This window comes from Perognathus longimembris, chromosome 11 (genome assembly GCF_023159225.1).
Source record: "Perognathus longimembris pacificus isolate PPM17 chromosome 11, ASM2315922v1, whole genome shotgun sequence".
Lineage (NCBI taxonomy): Eukaryota > Metazoa > Chordata > Mammalia > Rodentia > Heteromyidae > Perognathus > Perognathus longimembris.
Genome location: NC_063171.1, coordinates 49,725,660 through 49,743,480, shown reverse-complemented (window position 1 = coordinate 49,743,480; position 17,821 = coordinate 49,725,660). Strand labels below are relative to the sequence as shown.

The 17,821-nt window shown below is 40.5% G+C and overlaps 1 protein-coding gene across 8 annotated transcripts in view; it reads right to left on the bottom strand.

The window, feature by feature from the left end:
• Esrrg (estrogen related receptor gamma) overlaps positions 1–17,821 on the bottom strand; it is a 589,495-nt gene that overhangs the window by 318,042 nt on the left and 253,632 nt on the right. The gene's annotated exons all lie outside the window — the stretch shown is intronic.

Genomic DNA, 17,821 nt, shown 5'->3' with positions numbered 1-17,821 from the left:
AACACAGCTGGTCATAAAAAGTCATTTTAAAAAGTGTTTCATGCATAATCAACAGATGACACTGATGGTTGTATTTCAGCAAACGGTACCTTGGTTCTTGTGCTTTGTGGGATGTTGGAACCTATCTATGAAACAGTCGTGTCCATGAACTCACTAGCAGCTAATCTCTCTCCCTGTCTCATTTGCTCTCACCTTTTAGCCCACATTGTGGTTTAGATCTCAGCAAACCTTTGTCAGCCCCCTGGTGCTCACAGTTAGGGATATATATATATATATATATATATATATATATATGTGTGTGTGTGTGTGTGTGTGTGTGTGTGTGTGTGTGTGTGTGTGTGTGTATGTATGGATATATATGCGCAGAATTAGCCTGTGGGTCTGATCAGATCACACCTTAGCTACCCTTCAGGCTGAAATCCAGAGGATGATGTTTCCAAGACAGCCTGGTAGAGGGGTGGGGGTTTGTGATGAGACTCTATCTTTACAGAAGCCGTGGAACAGCATCATCAGGTGTGTTTCTGGTCCCAGCTATGATGCAAAGGATATAATAGGTAGATCACTGCCCAGACACATGTTTGGACAGAAAAGACTTTATCTCAAAACTACCCAGCATTAAAATGGGGGGAGGTGGAATTGAGGCATAGCTCCTTGATAGAGCATCTTTTCAGCAAGTGTAGTCTAGAGCTCAAACTTCACTGTCCAGTCAGCAGGATCAGCAGCCCCGGCCACCTGTGAAAGACCTGCGCAAAGTAGGGGCTCAGGTCTTCAGCCTCCTTTTACAGATGTAAAAAACAATGGGATACAGATATGCTCATATGCCATTTGTTTTGTTGTTTTATTTCAGACAACTGAGCTCAGTAAATATGAATCATCATAGAAAAAGTGTGAGATTCAATGTACAGCCAACAGCCCCTTTATTTTGGCTACCTGCGACATTTTCACTTCCCCTAAAGTTATGACCACTACTTGAAGAGGACTAGAGCTCACACCACCCTGGAGTGGGTTAGCAACCTTAAATCCACTCCTGGTGCGGGAGGGGGGAGGGGAATCATCTCTAATGACAGGAGGGGAGAGAGCATTGCTAACAATGAGTATTGTCCATTATTGCAGGCTGTTCATGGACCCTCCCTGTGATGAATTCTTTCAGAAATGTTTTTGGTTTATTTCCATACCACCACCCTGTAATCTCAATCCAGTTGTTGCCATTTTACTGATGGAAAAAAGAAAACCTAATTAACTTAAGTATTTCCAAGAAGCCTGTAGTTACAAAAGCAACAAAATAAGGACATCACCCCAGCCTGCCTCACCCCCAAACCCACATTCTTAACTACTTTAATTCACTATCTTTTCACTTGAACAAAAGATACACAAACACACACGCGCACGCATGCGCACACGCGGGAATGAGTGCACACACACACCAGGTACCCCTGACTTAGACCTGTAATTCTGGCTAGACAGTAGGCTTGAAGCCAGCCCAAGCAGGAAAGTCCATGAAACTCTTTTTTTTTCTTACTTATTGTCAAAGTGATGTACAGAGAGGTTACAGTTTCATATGTTAGGCCTTGGGTACATTTCTTGTACCGTTTGTTACCTAACTCTAATTAACCAGCAAAATCTAGGAGAGCTGTGGCTGAAGCAGTCGAGTGCAAGGCTTAAGCAAACAAAAGCCAAGGGACAATGCCTAGGGCCTGAGTTCAAGCCCTGGTACTGGCACAGAAACGGAGTGAAGGATTTGTAAAGAATGGAAATAACATTGAGCTCTGCCCTAACTGAGCTATCAACAGAGGTTTATTAGTAACCATGTTTGGAAATAAAAGTATCACTGTGTCCATGATAAACACACACACACACACACAGAGAGAGAGAGAGAGAGAGAGAGAGAGAGAGAGAGAGAGAGAGAGAGAGAGAGAGAGAGAGATTTTATTAAGATCTCCCAGTCTGAAACTTTCAGAGCAACACTACAATGCATTCATCGCAAGGTGCCATCGGGGCTGGATTCTCTTCAAGCGTTACCAATTCATGGGCCTATTAGAGTCCACATTAATAACGGAGTTAATATGAAGTGCTTAATGCCGCTGCATCAGTGACAAATACGACTCAGCCAAATTTCGTGACCACTGAGGCCACGGAGGAACAATTTGGTAGATTTCATCAACAGTTCTAATTATGTTGCTGTCAAGTCGAGAAGGAAGTAATCTATAACTGGGGTACGCGGAGACAGTGGCACCCAAGAGTAATTTATGCCCAAGACACAGGGTCTTTTCTGTAGTTAGTGTGCACAATGCTTGACTAACAAGTGAGTTCAGAAAGGAATAGATTAGGGGGAGCACAGCCTTCTGGGTTGAGAGGCTTGTCAGGGGGGAAGCATCTGAGGAGTTTATAAAGAAATGATTTCCAGAATGTCCTGAGTTCAGGCTGTCACAGCCTGAGAAACTGCACGGCTGGAAAAGTAAGTGGCCAGCTTCCAATATCTTTTGAGACTTTAAAAAAAAAATAACAACTGCTAGATTTGAGCCACTTCTCTTGAGAGGATTTGTGGATAGACTTTTAAGTATAACAGGATGGAACTTGAAGAGAGTAAGCCAATGAGGTGGCAACTTACAAAATAGATTAAAAAAAAAACTAACAGCTCAATCCTCAGATAGCACTACCATCAGACATGCAAGGATATTGTTAGGAGAAAAAAAAAGGAATCCTTTTATGAAGGTATAAATAATCGGCTAATGGAATGTGCAAAGGGATTGTTAGGAAACAGTAAACTGCAATAGTGTGTGTGTGCAAGCATGTGCACACACACACACACACACACACACACACGGCCTGTGCTGCTCCCACCTCATACAACCAAACGATGAGACAGATAATTGGAAAGGACTAGAGGGAGAAGAGGAAGAGAAGGGCAGGGGGGTGGAGGGGCGATTGAAGAGGGAAGATAGGATGCAATTTTGAGTGATTTTCCACTATGATCTGTACTGGGATGTGGCTCCAGTTCTCTCCAGCCGGGTAATTTTATACATGATATTCTTATTAAATATTACCAAGGGGGAAGGGTGCAGGCATTATGCATTTTCTAAAGAGTTAAAACTGGGGATGTTAGCAGAGGCTTGGTTATTATTACCGATTGGTTGTTAATTAAAGTAAAATAAAGCTTCTTACACTTCAACACCTTATTGCAAATTATGCAAAAAACACAACTAATTGCATTATTAGCAAAAATTACATTTAAAAATAGCTTTGCACAAAGAACTAAAATTATCTAATCTAAACTTGCTTCTACTAAATGAAGCCTGAGAAGACCTAACTCTGGGGAAAACACGGAGTTTTCTGCCTCTTGTTCAACACAGAGAAAGCCATGTGCTTAAATGTGATTGCCAAATATGACTAGAAATAGCAAATAAATTGGCTATTACTTAAGGCAAGCTATTAGACAACAAATTTAGATAATCCTTATCCAGGACAACATGAAATGCATTTGGATCTAATCAATTCTTGATCACAACAATTTTCCAGGCAATGAAATGAGACAAAACCAAGACTCATTATTACTAAGTGCATCTTTGGTTTTAAATAAGGAGACTTGTGAAAGATGGGGTGAGTGAAGATAAGCTTCAAGAATGGTGCAAAGGATGTTTGCAGTTCACAGGGCACTTACTTGCATATATAACACACACACACATATACACACACACGTGTGTGTGTGCACGCATCCTAGTAAATGGAGCACAATTCCACATTATTCTTTTTCTCAAAGTTAATTTCTCCACTTCCCCTGCCTATGGTTTTCTTTGGGCTTCCCAAGTGACAACATAGTAACGCAGGGCAATATGATGCATACCTCTCTACAAGCCAATACTTCCCCTTGGCTCACTTGCCATCACAATGTATTTCTTTTACTTCACCTCCTTGATTTTTAAGGCCACCATGATTGCTAATCAGGAAAAGTGGCTATTTCACAAAAAGTAAAACATGGACAAAAGGACAGTTAGACATTTCTGAAAATTCTTTGCTCAACATTTACTGAAGCTGCTAAGTTGAGCAGAAAGTTTCTTCAGACTATTAGTTTTGGCTAGAATTCTCCTGTATGTGAAGAATACTATTATTTTCCTAATCCAGGACAGACAGAGAGAGAGACAGAGACAGAGAAAGAGACAGAGAGAGAGAGAGAGATCATGTTAGATACCTATTGAACTATCATCCCGCTTTGAGCTTATGTTATATAAACATTTATATAAATAGCAATGGTCTAAGGAGCATCCTCTATCAGCCAAGTTAGGAAATGAACACCTGCAAGCTTACTTGGCATCTTAACATGATGGAGTCCCCCAGCACTCAAAATCGGGAAGCAGCCAAGTGCTGGTGGCTTACACCTATAATCCTAGCTCATAAGGCTAAGATCGGAGGATCATGGTTCAAAGCCAGCCCAGACAGGAAAGCTTATGAGACTCTTACCTTCAATTAAACCACAGAAAACTAGAAGTGGTGCTGTAGTTCAAGTGGTGTGCTACCCTAGAGCAAAAGAGCTCAGGGACAGGGCTCAGATCTTGAATTCAAGCTCTACAACTAACAAAAATAAATATATATATATTTTTTTAAGTCTGGAAGGAGACAAAGAACCCTCATTTGAAAATCTGCTTCACTGCCATCATCCATTTAACTTAATTTCATTTCATGGATGTTTCCTGTAAGACATTGTATTTGGGGGAGGAAGAGCAGTGCCACACAGCTAAAAGATAACGATGCCCTAATGTTAACTCACAGTATGAACAGGTTTGGTGTGCTCACACGTCTCCCCATCATTACGTGGAAACCCCAGAACTGATTAGCCTGAACCTCCTTACTTATCTCCTGTGAGGCCTTGTACAGTATAAGTGCTCAGAAACTACCTGTGGGTTGACCTTTCCAAGGGAAAATTGCCTATTTTATCAGACAAACACATAAATGTTACAGTTTAAATGTGCTAAAAAATAATATTCAGCTACATAAGAGTTTTCCACAGGTGTCATTTAAAAACAACCCATCACATGAGAAAAATCCATTTGGTCTTAAGAACTCAATCCTAAAATCATTAGGGTATGCTATCTAGTTTCAAGGCTGAGTGTATTGTTATCAACCTTAGCCACAACATCCTAGGCTATGTTTGCTAATAATTATCCTAAGGTCTCTTGATTGTAGGTCTGAAAGCTTAATGGTATGTCTTTGCTGCTTGGAGTCTGGTCATTCTTCAAAATCTGGACTTACTGTTTCTGTGAAATATTTGATGTATAAAATTAGCCAATTACTACCCTCGTTTGTTGGCTTAAGCTTTTAAGAGAAGAGCCAGTAGACACTGCTTAAGGGTAAATTTTGAGGACAAAAGATCATCTTTCTACATCAAGATAGTTAATCCAGGTACCAAATTTCTTTCCATATACCTGCCCTTGGTAGTGTGTGCTGCTGTTCATTCAGGAATTTCACTTGGGAAACTTGCCACCTCTACATGTATAGAAAAAAACAAGGGTATGGGCTGAACACAGGTCCATGTTGGCTTGGACAGGGCCCCAACAGTCCTGTTGTGGAGTTTTCCTCATGTAATGGTGGTTAAGATTCTCCTTGTTTGTTGCATAAACATGGAGGCAGCATTGTCCAACAGCAAGAAACTAAAGATGAAATGAAATACTGTAAAAATTTAGATCTTTTGTAAGCTATAAATCTGAATAAAAAAGTGCTAGAGTCAAAGATGACTTGAGGTACATACTATAGTAAAGTATACTAAAGTATAGGGCATTAACAAAATCAAAGTCAGGAGCGGATAACTTGAAAAGGCAGAAACACTGTGAAAAATGGGGGCATTGTGCGACAGTCTGCAATTCAGGTAGTAGAGACCAGCATTGTGATGTCTTACTGAAAATTAGGAGAGAGATCAAGACTGGAATGTACAATAGGGTGTTATATGCACAGACATAAGCTTTGAGGCTCCAACTCATGGAAGAATGATGACAACAGATGCTGGCAATTAGGAAACAAATGTCTGAAAAATAGAAGGAAATTCAGGCATGAAGAGGGTCATGAAATCTGAGGAGCAAAGAATGTCCATGAGAGAGGCTCATCAATGGTTCTAAGCTACCATTAGATAGGAGTGAAAGTTCTGGTGTTCTGTACACACTAGGAGATAATGACAATGCTCTCTCTTGCTTGCCTCCCATTTTCTTTCCTTCCTTCCTTCCTTCCTTCCTTCCTTCCTTCCTTCCTTCCTTCCTTCCTTCCTTCCATTTGTTTCAATACTAGGGCTTCACTCACTCAATTAGCTTTAGCCCTCAAGGCTGGTGTTTTACTACTTGAGACATGCCTCCACTTTTTACTGGTTAACTGGAGATAAATGTCTCTCAGATTTGTCTAACTGCGATGGCTTCAAACTTGTGATTTTCAGATCTCAGCCTCTTGTCTAGCTAACATCACTGGCATGAGCCACAAGTAACATGTAACATTTGTATGAGAAATTGCTAGAGAAGGAATAAGGAAAGGAAGCTACCACTTAAATCATTATGAAGGCATGAGTAAGTCTTTATTTGCTTGTTCACAGTTTTCCTTGGCATTATAAAGGAATTCACTGTGTATGGAAGGATAAGACTGACAGAGGTTAATCCCAGGGAATATCAAAGGGATGGGACAAGCTTTGAGCTTGAGGCTCCTTCCATCTGTGGACACAGAGGAAAAAGATGCCCAAGATCTGTTGAAGTTGGAGGAGAATAAAATGAACTAAGGGAATCAAGTTTCTGGCTCCCCAGTGAGTTAAAACCCATCAGCAGCAAGTCATTGACTTTAACTGCATGTCTTTTATGATTTTATTTTACTTTCTTACTGTTTTATTTCTACAATCACAGGCCCTAGCAAACCTATAATCTCCCAGCAGGAGCCTGGATCCAGCACAATGGGCTGACCAGGGAAATGGGGATCTCTTGCCTCTTTCTTTTCTGTTGTGTACCAAGGCCAGGGCACCAGTGAGGTTTACAACAGCCACCAGCCATTTCTTTGTCCTTCCTTCTTTCTTTCTTTCTTTTTCAGAACAATCATCAATATCAATTGGGATTGTAGAGTGAGCCCAGCATGTAAACATTTTGGCTAATGTAAAATGCTTGTACAGCCGAATTAAACATGACCAGATAGTGACAAAAAGAGAGGCTAATATCCCAAATGAGCTAAGAGATGGCTAAAACTGGCTTTAGTGGCAGCGACAAAGAAGGTGAAAGAAGATAAATAACTAAGAATCATCATCTCAGATACAACAGGCTGCTGCCATAGTAGTGATACATGTACAACCTCACAAAAACAGACAGACAGACAGACAGACACACACACACACACAGAATAGGAGATTGAGGGGAAAAAAAAAGAATGCTTCTAGACTTCACTACTGGGCAAACCAAGCATATAACAAACTTAGGGGGAAAATCAAATAAATTAAAATGTACAGATATATCTACTGTTTAAACAAAGTAAAATTTCCTTACAAAGCCAGCCATGATCCCCAGATGTCATCCTCTTCAGTAGCTATGATTATAGGCATGGGCCACCATTACCCAGCTTCCTCTAGGATTTGATACACACATTCCCTTCTCTGATTTCACAAGGGTGGGACATAGACATGGCTGAAACCTCCAATGAGATAGAGGAACTCTGTGATTCCATCACAGACTGGAAGCCACTGGCCGAGAGAGGGGTCAGCTCAAAGCCTTGTATTCAGTCCTCCAGGTTTGAATCAACTTAACCCTCAACAAGATGTGCTTAAGTCATCTGGAACTAACCCCAACTAGAACTGGTAGCGTCTTTGTTAAAGACCACTGTGGACCTTTAAGTGATAATAGGATTTGTTTTTCTAATCTCTACAAAGACCATGAGAGGAGGAAGAGAAACATGGAGGAGAGGAGAGAGAAGACACAAAAATGCACTCCCAATGCACCTACTCAATGTCGACTTCAAGCAATGGCCTTTCCACAGTACTTTTGCCTTTCAGAAAAAAGTGCTTATGGCACATTCTGTGCCAAAAACACAGAAAAAACTTATGTTCAAGGTAAACATATTACTCTCTACACCAGATCGCCTGATTGGTGTGGTACTGCCTCACAAATTCTAGGTGTCCTAGGGGATTCTGAAGGATTCCATCCAGAAGGAAATTGCAGAGGCCCAAGAGCACCAAGGCAAAACCAGCTGCCGTATTCACTCACTTAGGATGGTTTGCCAGCATAAAGAAACAACCCAGGTAGGATGAATAATACCTTCATAGCACCATGGTAGCACAGGTGGGAACTGCAACAATAACACAGGTAGCATATGCAGGATTTCACAGCAAACCAGCCCCACAGGAGGGGTGGGGGGAGAGGGGGGGAGGAGGAGGAGGAGGAGGAGGAGGAGGAGGAGGAGGAGGAGGAGGAGGAGGAGGAGGAGGAGGAGGAGGAGGAGGAGGAGGAGGAGGAGGAATAGCTAGTGTTGGTTGGTGAATCAAATCTGGAATTCTAGCTACTCAAGGAGGCTGAGATTTGAGGATTACTATTCAAAGCCAGTCCATGCAGAGAGATTGGAGAAACGTTTATCTCCAAGCTAACCACCAAAAGCCAGACATGAAGGTGTAGCTCAAGTAGTAGAGGTCAGTCCTGAGTGAATAAACCCAAACAAGTGTATGAGGCCTTGAGTTCAAGCCCCAGTACTGGAACCACTTCCCCACACCCCCACCCCAAAAGAAAGGTAATTTTCTGTAATGAGGCCCAGTATTTATATCTAGTTTTCAGTTTTTAGAGCTAAAGTAACTCTTTAATATAAAATAAGTTTGGCCATAAAGAATAAAATCATTAAATTAAAATTAAATTTGATTAGAAGTCTATTGCCAAATTGGACAAAGTAAGGCCAGAAGATAGTTCTCTCTAATATACATATTGACAAGAAAGACTAATACTGCCAACAGCCAAAGATGATGTTTGATTCAGGGTGGTTTTACTTAGTTTATTTATGATATAAACCTATTTATATCATTGTATCAAGTTATTGGTACTGTTCTTCATTTCCCCTTTCTGTGTAGAGGTGAAATTTCCCCCCCCCCCCCCAGTCCTGGGCTTGGACTCAGGGCCTGAGCACTGTCCCTGGCTTCATTTTTATTTTTTTTCTCAAGGCTAGCACTTTGCCACTTGAGCCACAGCACCACTCTGGCTGTTTTCTATATATGTGGTGCTGGGGAATCAAACCCAGGGCTTCATGTATATGAGGCAAGCACTCTTGCCACTAGGCCATATTCCCAGCCCCTGTAGAGGTGAATTTATATCTGCCTATCTCAGTTTAAGAGGGCCCCAGGGTCATAGTTCAGAAAGACAACATTTACAAGAGGATCACTCACCAGCTCTCGGGTCTCTCATCCATCCAGACTGTGTGTGGCCCTCACCCCAAGAAACCCCATTAGGGAAGATGGGCAGGTTCACATCTCAACTGTAAGCTCCTGGAAATGGGGCACACAATGCTGGCTGCAGCAACTAGGGGTGAGGCTCCACTTGTCTTCAAAGAATCAGGAGCTGGTACTGGGTAATTCAACCACAAACCTCACCTTTCTGTCTAACCCATGAAGTCCATAAAGTAAGAGGCCCAACGGCCTCACCTAGAGATGCTACAATAACCAGACTGTCCCTGAACACTTCCATTAACTGGCATGCACTACACTTTTATGGCCATACTGGCTATTTCACAGATGTTTAAATGGATTTCCCCAGAAAAATGCAACATTATCTACCCATTGGTAGAAAAGCAACACTATTCATCCAAGAAACAGAAGTGCTGAGGGCTCGCTTGTGCATCTGCCCCATCAATCTGTGAGGAAATAGCTGATCACTAAAGACTGTTCTAGGACCTGGTGTGCTGGATGCGGCTGGAAATGCACAAGGGCTGGGATGTTCCTTGAGCTGGCAGGATCCCATAAATCCCCACTCACCTGGAATCTAGATCCATACCTCTATTAAAACGTGAACTATTCAGCAATTACAGCCAGGGATATGGCTTAGAGATAGTGCTCTGGGCTTGATTCCCTAACACGCCCCCCCCCACACAAAATATGGAAAAAACACTGAATTGGTTCTTTATTTCTTTAAAGAAAGTAATATTATCCCTCCCAATTTAAGTTCAGAGTGACAAGGCATTAAAACAGAACACTTAAATTCTCCATAGCTCACACTCTTAAGAATAAGAAACTAACAAAGCAAATTGTTGTTGCTGTTATGAGTGTCTGTGTTTGTGTGTGTGTGTGTGTGTGCATGTTTGTGTGTGTGTGTGTGTGTGTGTGTGTGTGTGTGTCTGTCTGTCTGTGCCTGTGTGTATGCACCCAGATTCTGAGACTTGAACTAGGGTCTCAGATATATATTTTTTTTTTGTGGCCACATCTCCATTTCTGTTTTTGTTTGTTTGTTTGTTTGTGCTTACTTGGAGATGAGTCTCACAGACTTTCCTGCCTGGCCTGGCTTTTAATTGTGATCCTCAGATCTCAGCTTTCTAAGTAGCTAGGTTTATAGGCATGAGCTACTGAAAGCAGATTTTTTTAAAAAATATATTTGGTGTAGTACTGAGGTTTGAAATTAGGGCCTTGCAATTGCTAGGCAGATCCTCTACCACTTGCCCTGTGCTTCCAGACACTTTTGCTTTAGGTATTTTTCAAATAGAATCATGTATGCTCAAGCTAGCCTAGCTCAAGGCAGAGATCGCCTCACTTATGATTTCCATGTAGCAGGGAAAATATGTACATGCCACCACGCCCACCCTTATTGATTGAGATGGAAGTCTCACAGACTTTTTCTCCAGGCTTGCCTCAAACCATAATCCTCCTTAGTTTAGCCTCCTGAGAATGTAGATTACATGCCTAAACCACAACAATTCAAGTTCTTTCTTAAACTTGTATGCATTTTTACAGCATCATCTCAACAAAGGAAGTAGTTAAGAAATTGAATTTCCTTGTTATTCTTTATCTAAGTTTTTGGAGGGTCACTGTGTGTGTGTGTGTGTGTGTGTGTGTGTGTGTGTGTGTGTGAGATATTTTCTAACCCTACATGGCAAGCAGGAAGTTTCAAAGCTGCGATTTTATTAATAAATGGAAGACCAACTTTTTTTTTTGAAATGGAGCTTTACAAAATATTCCATCAGCAGAAGTATTAGGTAGGTCAGAAAGACTAACTTTTCCAAGGTATTAAATTAAAAGATGTTGAATTCCATTAAATGCCCCTTACTAAATTGACATTTCGCCTTTTTTAATGCAGGCTGAGATTGATGAAAGATACCACTTATCTACATTAAGGGTCAAAATCTCTCACAAAGGGGGCTTCTGGTTCAACACATCAGAGCAGAAGCAGTCTTCCATAATCCTGGGTCCAGGACACGGATCACATTCTGATGATCCAATTAATGGTGGGATACTTTGCAGCCACCAGGCAAGCAAGGCCCCTAACAGATTGTGGGGCTCTAACATCAATTTCTTAAGTGCATTTAAAGGATTACAAATGTTAGTCCTGGCTTGAGACTGAAACACCTATTGAGGTGCTCTGAACCACATTACTGTAATTGGGTACCTGAATTAATGCCATTTCTTCTGATGGGTGAGGTGAATACATTGGAATTAAGAGTTCTTTTTGCTGTATTTCACTTTGCTATTCTCTCTCTTTTTGTTTCTTTGGAACATAAATCTGCAGTGAAATAATTCTTTTTTTGAATCCAGATAGCTTTAATTACAGCCCACAGGAATCCAAGTATTGTCCTGATTTTACCTCATGAACTGTTTGGGTGCATTGTCCTGTGAGCTTGTTATCTTAATATGCCGCACTTCAACAATGAAAATACACGTCTTTTCTTAATAAAACCAAGGGGGTGGGAGAGGGGGAAGAATGGAGGGAGAGAAGAATCCCTGTGTTTCTCCTTCCTCCTTTACTTTGTTAAGATGAACTTCTTTATGAACATAGATTTCAGTACTTAAAATTTATTACAAGATTAGGAATTAGTGAACAGATCCTTCTAAGAGTCTCATTCTTCCTGAGGTCAGTTCAAGTGAAAGTTCTAGATTGGGAAGGAGTGAGTAGATGGGTAGTGGCTGGATGTATGAAACTCTACGGTAAGTAATATTAACTTCTTTCTACCTTTATCACCATGGAGTTCCTCAACCAACAGAAAACCACGCAGCTTCGCTTCTCCCAGTGCTCCCAAACTGCCCCAAGACATGCTCACTGTAAGGTGGATAAAGCCTAACCCTGCAATCCAGGATAAAAGATCCTCCACTCCCTCCCTGCCCAGCTCAGTTTCACTATTGGTATTCTAACTACCCATCACCCTAACCCTGAACCCAGGACTCCTTTTTAGCACAGAGACAGTCCAAGCTGCATTAAAGCTCCCTGCCTCAGACACTCTGCTTGGTAACAACACCCCATTCCTTTAGGACTTCTACTGAAATACAAATAGCTGGAGACATTCCTGATTCTGCTATAAATAACACTCACTGATTCTATTCTACTCAAGTCATGTGCTCTTTTACTTTGTGTCTGTGCATGCACTTGCAAATTAGTAATATATGCAACTCTCTCACTCACTCAAAACTGATGATGAATCCCTACAAGCTGGGACTTTGTTTCATTCACTGATATAATCCAAGTGACCAAAAAGAAACTGCACAACCTGTAGAACCTGTAGAGCTGATCCAAATTACTGTGTGGCTAATTCTGCCTCATTGTTTCAATCTCAGTGGAACATTTTATGTATGTATGCATGTACGTATATATGTATGCATGTTGGTTGGTTGTGGGGCTTGAACTCAGGGCCTGGATGCTCTCTGAGCTCTTTGTGCTCAAGGCGAGCTCTTCCACTTGAACCACAGCGCTACTTTTGGTTTTTGAGTGGTTTACTGGAGATAAGAGACTCACAGGGACTTTTTTTCTTGGGATGGCTTGGAACATGGCTTTGAACCTCCATCCTCAGATCTCAGCCTCCCCAGTAGCTTGGGTTACAGACGTGAGCTACTGGCACTTGGTGAACATTTTCTTTACAGAGGACCCTAGATAAATCTTATCTAAAGTGGCATTCCCCCCACTTCAGTACCTTATTAACTTGTGTTAGTGTTTTCCTGTACTTATTCAGTATTTAAAACACACATGTATGTGCACATGTATGTGTAGCTATGTTTGTTAGGTACTGGAAGTCCAGAGGACAGAAAAATGTCTTTTCATCTTGTTCCTTTTGGATAATGTGGTGCTCAGAAGAGCACTTGACAGGCCGCAGGGGAACCATGGATCTTTCTTATGTGCGAATGAGTCTAATTCAGTTTGAGGTACTGAAAGAGACAAGAGTTAGCAGGAAACACCCATTTTCTTCACCTAGTTTTACCAGGGGCACAGTAAAGAATATAAATAATATAAAGAGAATGTTTGTACAGCATAATCTGTGGGAAAACAAGGCCATACCAGCTTTGCTAGGGAGACAAAGAGGAAGAGGAAAGAAAAAACTGACTGAGACTAAGGCCAGCCTTGGGAAGGGGTGTTCAACTGCTCCATACCACTCCCCTTCTGTGCCTGTCCCTCCTCGTGAGCTGTATTGCTCCTTGGAGTCCCACTCTGAAGCGTCCAGTGGCTTCCATGGTGATACCTGACTCAGTTTTCCCTTCCCCTGAAAAATACTCCTACTCTGGAACTTTCTGAGTCATCCTGGTCCTCCTGCCCAGACATTCAAATTCAGACACCACAGCATCTCCATTAGACTGGAGATGCTAACAGGATTAACACCCAGCTTACAAAGCAACAGCTGCCATGAATCAGAAACATGACCCAATCTCCTAAAAACGCAGCAGTGTACCCTCCACCCAATCACCTCTGCTCCCCTCTGAACAAAGGTGGAAAACTACCCTTCCATTGCACACCAGAAGAAAACCATCAGCAGAAGGTCCCAGGGCTTTTTCCTTTCTCTCCTTTTCTTTTCTTTTCTTTTCTTTTCTTTCTTTTCTTTCTTTCTTTCTTTCTTTCTTTCTTTCTTTCTTTCTTTCTTTCTTTCTTTCTTTCTTTCTTTCTTTCTTAAAATAACTATATAACTTCTCAGGATGCCTGTTAGTAGATTTTTTTTTCAAAAACACAGTGGATGATTGATAACATGTAAAAAGAAGAAAAATTATTTGTGATCCTAAACTCTCAAGTTTGCACTTCTTTGTATTTGCCTTCCATTTGGACATGTTTTAATGTTGATCATCTCTTACTCTATATGTGCATTATTTCCTTTTCTTTCTCTTTAGCTGTGGTCCTTTGGATCTTAGCTCCTAAGCAGCTAGGACAATAAGCATGAATCACTGGTACTGAGACTGACTTTATAACCAATTTAGATATAGGTTGCAGAGGTATTGGTAGCCACAGTGTGGCCAACAAACCAAAATGGACCATTTTCTTGAATGGTCTATTTTGCCAGGTAGGTGGTGCCATACTGGCCAGCAGGAAGTAATCATTGCTCTTGTATTTTAAAGTAAGACAAAAGGGTGGTTAATCATGCCTGCTCAGGCCATAAAAATAAGGTGACAACAATCCTTATAGTAATCAAGGCTATGTATGATTCCTACTACCAGAGCAATACACTACCAAAGTTTGAAAATATATGTGGATCTACGTGTTTCCTATCTCTCTAGTGGTTTCAGGTCATGTTTCGTATTTTCAATAGAAGTCTGTGCTAACATAGAATTATGTTCTAATTTTAGTTTTTTTTTTAAACTGCATACGGAGAAGAGTCTATTTTCCCTTTATCTTTAGTCTCAGCAGAAAAAGAATTCCAATACTTTTCCAAGTAAGTTCGAAAGGTGTCATGATTTCCCTGGAGTAGAATCGAAAGGGAGAAATTTTAATTTCTAACTGTGAGCACTTACTTTCACTTTGTCATGTTTTATTCTTAAGTAAACAAATATATCTCATTTCCTACAACCGATCAAAGAAGATGGGGCTGGAATGGATCCCGTGAATTATTTCAGCCCAGGATCTCAAGCGTAGATGGAACAGTTTTCATTATCCTTAAGCATATCCCCTCTTTCTGTAATGTGAGCTTATATGGGTCTGTAATTAAGGGTCTGGGCACTTTTCCTTAGCCTCTTTGCTCAAGACTGGTGCTCTTTTCACTTGAGTCACAGCTCCACTTAGGCATTTTGGTGGTTAGTTAGAGATCAGCGTCTTATGGACTTTCCTGCCTGGGCTGGTGTGAACCATGATTCTGAGATCTCATCCTCCTGAGTAAGCAGGATTACAGGCATAAATTACAGGTGTTTAGCTTGTATTTTTAAAGATAATATTATAAATAAATGCTGTTCTCAATCTAGTATTTGCATAGGATAGCACTTTCCAACCTTAGCACTGTTAACATTTTTAGAGATAGGTAAGTTTCTGTTGCTAGCTAGATATTGCCCTAAGCATTCCAGAATGCTTTAACAATATCCCCGTTTTCCTTCTAACAAGATAAGAGTAGCAGCCACCCAGCTGTGATAATCAAAAATTGAGTCTTCAGACACTGCTCTGTCCCCTGGACAGGCAACTGAGAGGACCCTAGAACCTCAACCCCAACACAAGGAAATCAACCAGAAGTACACATGCATGTGGCCATGACATGCAAGAGCCAGTGACCTAGCACTGATGAACCACCAGGACAACCCAGCCATCCACAAATGAGAACACGTTCCCTTTTATGAATTTGGGTTCTACAGTCATTACAAAGCTAGATATGAGTTACTTGATTATTTTTTTGACTCATTAGGGTCGCCCTGCTCAAAATGATTTACACATAGATAATTAAACATAAGCCCTAAGGACTAGTTAACTGTTTAGCAGTGTATACATTTCATATAACCATTTCCATACATCTAGTTTTAAATTCATTAACAAAAATTAATAGCTACCCAGTGCTCTCCACTGCGCAGCGTGTTGCTGGGGAACGTTTGCTAAATTACCCCTCTCGATCACTCCTCCCACGATCTCCGAGACAGTTAAACTTTGCAGGGATGCAAATGCAGCCTACCAATTTGCCACAAAGCTCATATTTACTATATTTAGTGTGAATCATTGACTGAACTCCAGAAAATATTTGTCTCTGTTTGGTATGCCCCTGGAACATTCTGTCAGCTTTACAGAACAGGACAGACATGTTTTCCCCTCCCTGGAAAATGACTGGGAATTATTTAATAGGCAATATTAGCTTTGAATATGCATTAAAAATATTTTGAGTCATATATACATATGAATATATGTATATATATATATATCCTCCATCTTAAGGTCTCCTAATTGCACTTAACTAATTTGCATTATTTTCCCCTCCTTGGCAAATTTTTTGAGGATAGAAACCTGCCTTTCTGATATCAGCTATTAGGACTCATTAATTACCTTTGTATTCCTGAATACCACATAAAGGAAAGAGAGAGAGAGAGAGAGAGAGAGAGAGAGAGAGAGAGGGAGAGGGGGAGGGAAAGGGGGAGGGAGGAAGGAAGGAGAGAGAAAAGAAAGAAAGAAAGAAAGAAAGAAAGAAAGAAAGAAAGAAAGAAAGAAAGAAAGAAAGAAAGAAAGAAAGAAAGAAAGAGAGAGGAGGAGGAGGAGGAAGGAAGGAAAGAAAGAAACTTTTCTAAAAAGTGAATCCCTTCTCTAAAAACTTAGTACATTTATACATAATGGGACTTTTTAAAACATCATTGAAACTCTTTTCTATGAAAAACATAATCCTTAATCGTATTTCACCAATATTTACAGTGTTCACCTCAAGTCCAAAAGAGGGTCAGGGTGAACTGGTTCCTTGTTTACTCTAAAAATCCTAGGTGCCCCAATCCAGTCAAGGTAGTACAATGAACTATATCTTTGCCTCTTAGGACTTATCTTAATCTTAATAACTAGCCAGACAACTGACTCCAGAGACTAGGCCTTATCAACTGGAATTTGTCACATGAACTCCACCGAAGACAAGAAATGCATTATACAGCAATGCTATACAAATCATTATCTTTCCATATTTAAAGGTTTGCATTCAAAAAGCCTATGTAAGACTTTTATTTATTTATTTATCTTTTGCTGAACACCAATTCCACTGGTTCCTAGACAATGGGATAGCAAAAGAACAGAACCATTCTTGTTAGGTATTATCTGCAAAGCAGAGTTCACTCCCAAGAGATCAAAAGGATTCTTTCCCCTTCATTCTTACATTGCCTAACAAGAATAATCTGCTTTAAACACTTGCTTTGATACTGACTGTTTAGGAAACAGATTAATAAGAAAATAAAATGGTGCCTTGTTCTTCAAACATTGAGAAACGTCAAACTTCCCCCCATTCAGATTTCAGTGTCTTCTTATTAGAACTGGAATTTTGTCAATGTGGTGGACAAAATCAGCAGCCACACAAGAGCTATCTACACCCCAAATGCTCCCAGCTCTGCCCTAGGTTAAAAATAGGACATGCCTTAATTCATTTGTACTAGAATATCTTTAGCAGCAAGAATTTCATGAGATTTCTTGTTTTGGTGCAGGATTTATTATAAATATTTTAACTTTTCCAGATCTATAGTGAGCAAAGTATAATTTAGAGACTTTCAAACAAAAATACATGCACAGTTTCAAACTTCAAGCTGCTGAATTGTCAGCATCATGCAAAGAGATATTTTAACTTCACCATTTTGAACGTTGGGTTTTTAAAATGAAATGAAATGAATTGTGAAAATGCGTGTTAAATAGCAACTGTATGTTTGATTTTCAACCTACATGTTTAATACAAACATATTGCCTAATAAATGCCATCTACAACTTTCTTAATTCATAGTGCTGATTCATAAATCCTT